Source organism: Rattus norvegicus, chromosome 1, assembly GCF_021556685.1.
Source record: "Rattus norvegicus strain SHRSP/BbbUtx chromosome 1, alternate assembly SHRSP_T2T, whole genome shotgun sequence".
Classification (NCBI taxonomy): Eukaryota; Metazoa; Chordata; class Mammalia; order Rodentia; family Muridae; genus Rattus; species Rattus norvegicus.
The window spans coordinates 199066211-199072945 of NC_141534.1; the positions used below are offsets into that span (position 1 = coordinate 199066211).

At 43.0% G+C, this 6735-nt stretch overlaps 1 protein-coding gene across 3 annotated transcripts in view; it reads right to left on the reverse strand.

The window, feature by feature from the left end:
* Cuzd1 (CUB and zona pellucida-like domains 1) overlaps positions 1 to 1685 on the reverse strand; it is a 36173-nt gene extending 34488 nt beyond the window's left edge. Inside the window, exons 1-2 of one of the 3 annotated variants that reach the window (XM_087586480.1) lie at positions 1489 to 1685; positions 3 to 111 (exon numbers count right to left, since the gene is read on the reverse strand). The gene's annotated coding sequence lies outside the window, so the exon portion shown is untranslated. The remainder of the gene's footprint in view (positions 1 to 2; positions 112 to 1488) is intronic. The other 2 variants (XM_087586529.1, XM_087586587.1) reach the window with 2 other exon arrangements.
* Positions 1686 to 6735: the final 5050 nt, after the last annotated feature.

Here is a 6735-nt window from a genome sequence, read left to right on the forward strand (position 1 = left end):
ACCTCGAGTTTGGATCTGTCTGTCGCGACGAATCCGTTCTCTACCTGAAATCCAAGCCTTGGTCACTCTGCTGACACACTCCCCTGGGTGGTCTGCGGCAACCGGACTATGCTGCAGTGTAAGCAAAGAGGACATGTAAGCAGTTTTAAAGACGGGACGTTATTTTGCTAAATGTCTAAAATAATTTTAAAAGTTAGAGGGGTTGGGGATTTAGCTCAGCGGTAGAGCACTTGCCTAGCAAGCGCAAGGCCCTGGGTTCGGTCCCCAGCTCCGAAAAAAAGAAAAAAAAAAAAAAAAAAAAGTTAGGTTCAAGACTGAAACTTCCTGTGCCCAAAGAGACAACAACGCCTCTAAGTGAGATGACTTTTTCCAAGCTAAATTCTTCCTGAATTCTGTTCCATGCTGCTCCTGGGTTTTTTGTTTGTTTGTTTGTTTTCATTCTTTTTTGCTTCCTTCCTTTTTCTTTTTCATTTTTACTGTATCGTACTTAAAACTTTTTTAACTGAAGAAGATTTTCTTCCATACAATAAATTCTGATTTTAGTTCCATTTCCCTCAACTCCTCCCAGAGCTTCCCCACCTCTCCACACACCCAAGTCCATATCCTTTCTTGCTTTCCTACATTAGAAAACAAAGGGGTATCTAAAGAGAGAGAAAAAAAATATCAGACAAACCTGAATAGGACAAACCGAGCAAATGAACAGAGAAACAGGGTCAAAGAAAACACACACACAAGAAACACAGACACAGAGAAAACACATTAGAAAACGTGGAAGTCCTCTAAATACTACATTAGAAAGCATAATGTATAAGCAAAGACCTGTAGTGTAAGAAAAAGAAAAAAAAGAGATCCCAGACAAAGCATTGTGAGAGCTAACAAAAAGCCCTCCAAAAATACCACCGAGTTCAGTTTGTGTTGGCCATCTACTTTTGGGCATGGGACCGGGTCTTAAGAGTGGTTTGTACATACAGCGAGACACTTTTGAGAAAACAAATTTTTCACTTGCAAATTAAGTGGTTATCAACTGGAGACAGCTTCTCAGGAATGTGGGCTGTGTTCACTTGCATTTAAATGCTGAGACCCCAAACCTATGCAGGCCCTTTGCCTGCCGCCAGTCTCTGAGTTCCTGTGTGCATCGACTCTGCTGTGTATAGAAGGTATCGTTTACTCAGTGTCCTCCACCTCTCTGGCTCTTAGAATATTCCTGCCCCTTTCTGTAGGTTTCCCTGAGCCACATATGAGGGGAAGGAATAGCTTGATCCTACTCAGGATCAAGAAGTCCAGGGTTTCTCCATCTCTGGGAAGTGCTCACAGAGGCCGGAAGACGATGGTGGATCTCTTAAAGCTGGAGTTACAGTTGGGAGCTACCTGGCATGGGTACTGGAAACCAAACTTCCGTCCTCGAGAAGTGTAGCAAGCACTCGTAACTACTGAGCCATGGTTCCATTTATTAAATATTAAAAGTAGCACCATTAAAAAAATTCTTACCAGAAAGTGTATAGTAACAGGAACTAAAACACTCGAGAGTTTGGTGAGTCTGATTTCCAAGGATCAGGTTGACTAATCTGTTGCCAAGTTGCCAAATTCAAGTCCATTCTGGTAACTTTTCTCAGTGCTGAAACCAATTCCTGATAGTACAGGGAAGGAAGGTTTGTTCTGCCTTCACAGTTTCAGGGTAGTGTTCTGGGATGATTCAGTGGCAGGAGCATGAGGCAGCTGGTGACACAACAATGTCCTTAGTCAGGAAGCCAGAGAGAGGGATGCTGGTCCCCAGCTTGCTTTCCCCTTTGTATTCAGGCTAGGACCAACGGCAGCCACACACATGTAGGGTTGGTGTTCCCACCTTGACCCAGGTAATTCCCTCCCAGGTACATCCAAAGGTTTGACTCCTAGATGATTCTAGATCCTGTTGACAACCAGTATTAATCATCACAGGGTGTTAAGAATTATAGGAAGATCCATTGCTCGGGGCTGCACAGGTCCTAACAAACCAGACTAAACAAGAATGGAGTGAGTGTATTAGTAAGAGGTCTCTAGAGGAATAGAATGAATATGGTCCAACTAGTCTAACAATGGCTGTCTACCAATGGAAGGTCCAAGAATCCAGTAATTGCTCAGTCCATGAGGCTGGATGTCAGAATATACCAGAATCCCAAAGAAGCGGGCTCTAATGCCAGTGAAGGAATAGACTTGGCAGTGAGAGTGAGAGCAAGCAGGCAACGAGCAAACATCCTTTATGTCTGCTGCTCCCAGACAGAGCGGCTCGGATTAAAAGTGGGTCTTCCCACTTTAAACAACTTAAGAAAAAATTCCCAGAAGCTGTAGCCAGCTGCTTAAGTTTGTCAATTTCAAGTGAAGTCAAGACGACAACCGAGAACATTCATCACGAGTTCCCTCCTTCTCAACTTAACACACAATTACATCTCCTTAAATCCCAAATGAAAACAATAAGCAGGCCATAACTGTCCCTTACCTGACATAACCACCCCGGGTACAATCACAAATGCCTTACCTATTTAGCCCGTTGGTGATTACGCTTGGCATGGTAGAACTGTCCCTCATGCAACTGCGAACACGTAAGCTTGAGACTAGGTGGCACGGTCCACTGAGGTACTGGGACTTAGAATTACAAGCACTGATGTCCCCTTAATTGATGTTACATGATAAACGCATTGAAGAAAGAAAACAAATATTTGTACAAACACGCATAACAATGTATGACAGAAACTCATGCCAATTATAAGTCACTTGTGCAACTGATCATGCAGCCGTGGCTAGTTTTTCTAAGTATCTTCCTCTACTGCTCCGTCTGCCTTCCCTCCACCTTCAAGCAAATACCTTATCAGGTCTTGGCGCTTTTTCTCAGAATGACCCAACCTTCATTCCTGAAGGGTCTGTGTCCTTTGTCATCCTACCTGTATTAGGCTGTTGTGGTTTCCCACTAACTTTAACCACAGGGCATGGTAGTAACCAAGAGAAACCCTCAAGGACCTCTTGTGCTCCAAACATAATCTTCTTTATCTCAATTGTGAAGAAGCAATTTGAATCAATCACCCCTCCTAAAAAAGTTATTCCTTTCTTAGCCTGTTGTCTTAAGGGCATCAGAGGCCCAAGGAGAAGTCTGAGGTTCCAGTTCAATGGAATGTTTATTGTGGCTCCTGGCAGGAGTGCTACCTGATCTGAGACCAAAACTTCCAGCCAGCAAAACTAAAGGTAGTCACAGGAAAAGGAGGCAAAATTTTTCCTAGTGGGTTACTAGGAGTGACAGTGAATGGAACTATTGCCTTTCTCGCCCCTTAATTCCTGAACCTGGCTGTGGGAGAAACTGTTCCTTACATTGAATGCTGATTCAAAGCATATACTGCTTTCTAGAGAACCCTGCCCTAGTCCCCCATGCTGCTGCCACCTAATTAGTGCTGTAACTGTGTCTTCAAAAAGCCATTCTATCTATCAGGGCAGCTGCTTCAGGATAGTGGGGAACATGGTAAGACCAGTGGACTCCTTGATTATGGGCCCACTGTCACACTTCTCTGGCTGTGAAGTGAGTCCCTTGGTCAGAAGCAATATTGTGCAAATACGGTGGGTAAGGTATCCTGTAAGTCCATGGAATGGTAGTTTGGGCAGAAGCATTACGTGCAGGAAAGGCAACTTCATAAACAGAACAAATAACAGTAAGAAGGAAGTGGTCCAGTGTAGTCAACCTGCCAGACACCTGCTTAGCTATCCCAGGGAATAGTGCCACATCTAGGACTCAGTGTTAGTCTCTGCTCTTGGCAGATCCGGCACCCAGCAGCAGCAGCAGCCGTTTCCAAGGTTAGCCTTGGTGAGTGGAAATCCACATTGTCGAGCCCATACATAACCTCCATCTCTGCCATCATGGTCACTCTGTCCACGTGCCCACTGGGCAATAACAGAGATAGGTGGGTCAAAAGAGGTTGACTGTCACAGAGCAGGTCATCTTATTTGATTACTGAACTCCTCCTCTGCTGAAGTCACCCTGTGATGAACATTTAAACAGGACACAGTATCATTGTATCCTTCGTCCATTTGGATAGATATATCCATATACTTCTTCCCCAGATGTCTTACAAAATTTCCAGTCATGTTCTTTCTAAGTCTCTGACCATCATATAAAATAAATTTATACATACATATATATAATAAAATAAAAATTATATAAAACAAAATATAAATAAATATATAAATATATTATATATAAAATGACATATATAACTTATTAGAACAGCTTACAGGCTGAAGTCCAGCTAGTCCACAATGGCTGTCTATCAGTGGAAGGTTCAGGAATCCAGTAGTAGTTCAGTTTGCAAGGCTAGATGATTCAGCTGGTCTTCAGTATGTACCAGAATCCCAAAGTAGTAGACTGTAATGATAGTGACAGAATGGACTTGCCATTCACTGAGAGTGAGAACAAGCAGGCAAGAGAGCAAGCTTCCTTCTTCCATGTCCTTCATACAGGCTGCCACTAGAAAGTGTGCCCCAGATTAAAGGTGGATCCTCTCGCCTCAAAAGATTTGGATTAAATGTGTACCTTCCCACCCCAAACGATTCAAATTAAAAGTAGGTTTTTTCCTCTTCCAAGGATTTAATTAAGAAAAAAACCCTCACAGGTGTACCCACCTACTTGGTTTTTAGCTAATTCCAGATGAAGTCAAAGTTGACAACCAAGAACAGCCACCATGGTGACAGACTATGTGCTACACGATAAGCCTGGACTTAGAAACCAACCAGTTTTCCAAAACACTGGGCGTGCACAGCATCCAGTCCCCACAGCTACTATTCACCTGAGCTACAAAGAGCAGCGAGTTCTGTTTTAGTTCCATATGAACTCGCTTTGAGATAGCCTATCTAGTTTTTATTCCTTAATTGTGCTTTTATTGACCTTGTGATGGAAAAGTTCTGCTCATCAGTGACTCTCGCTCCCAGACTGCTAATAAAAACATCAATTCCATCTTGAAACGAAATTTGCTATGATTTTGTTTTGTGACTGGAGATCATTCCTTAGGATACCTCATAGGTTCTAGGCCTTCTGCTCTCAGCGCAGAGAAGTCATAGTTACTGTCCTCAAGGTCAACAAAAGAAGCAAGCAAGCCTTGGCCAGGTATTACGGTACAAGTCTGTAATCCTAGCACTCAGGAGGCAGCGGAGACCATAGGATCAGAAGTTCAAGGCCAGCCGTGACTACATATAACAATATATAAAATAAACCCTTGAGAACAACCTCCATGCAGTGGTGCAAGTGCTGGAAGAGACACAGCTCTGGCGCCTGCAGCAGCACCTCCCCGCTTGGGTAAAGCCGTTCAGATAAAGGCGAATTCTGGCTTTGCAGATGAAAAGAATTTCAGGTTAAGCCAGTATAAAGCAGAGTTGTAGTTTATCAGAGACAGTGTAAGAATAAGGGCTAATAGAGAGGAGCTCAGATCTCAGCCAAAATGTGACTGTGGGATTCTTACAGGAAAAGCATCCCTCATGTCTTTCTGAAAGCCATATATAGAATTTTGTTGACTTCCAAGGCTATTATCTTGAAAGGGTTGTTAAATGTAAATGCAGTCACCAAATACTTCTGGGGTATGCTGGACAGGATTACAACTGTAGCACACTAGATGGGATAGCTTCACTGTGAACAAAAGTAGTGGAGTTCCCTGAAAATGCCCAAGAGAATATTAAAGACATAAGGTCATGTATGCTATCTTAACCTTTTTTTTTTTTTTTTTTTTTTTGATGGTGGAGCATTGATAAAGGGTCTCACTGGGTATTCAGGACTGATTGGCCTAGAATTTGCTATGTAGATCAAGCTAGCCTCCAACTCAACAGATAGCCTTGCAGGATTAAAAGTGGGCACCGCCATGTCCAACTTGTTTGTTTTGTTTTTCCAGGTAGAGTTTCTCTACCTGGCTGTCCTGGAACTGACTCTGTAGACCAGGCTGTCTTCAAATTCAGAGATCCACCTGCCTCTGCCTAAAAGGAGATTAAAAGTGTGCTACCACTTACAGCTAAACTTATTTATGTGTCTTTTTAAATGTAAAAGTGCTCCGTCTGCATGTATACCTATATGCCTGAAGAGAGCATCAGATCCCTTTATAGGTGGCCATGAGCCACCATGTGGCTGCTGGGAATTGAATTCAAAACCTCTGGAAGAGTAGCCAGTGTTCTTAGCTGCTGAACCATCACACCCAGCTTTTTAGCATTCTTTTTTGGAAATATTTCTATATAAAAGAAAGACTGCCTGTATGTAAGCAACCTTCAGAACAAATGTTAGTAAATATTCTTGATTTTCAGGTGGGAAGACACCACAACCACACTTTAAAGGTTCCACTCACTCTGCATAATCTTCTCTTGTTATTTTATCTGCAATCATGCATACCACTGAGGTAGCTCCAGACATGGTAGGAGCAGGCCATGTGTTCTACATCTCAGGCCAAGTATAGCAGGGGTGAGACTGAGAAACACCCACAAGCTACAGTACTTTTAGTGAAGTAAAACACAAGTGCCTGAGGAAGACACCCAGGGTTGACCTCTGGCTTACACACACACACACACACACACACACACACTCACACACTCACATACACACACACACACACGCACATACACACATACACACGCACATACTCACACACATACACACGCACATACTCACACACACATACACACACGCACATACATACATACACACTCACATTCACACACTCACACACACTCACATTCACACACACA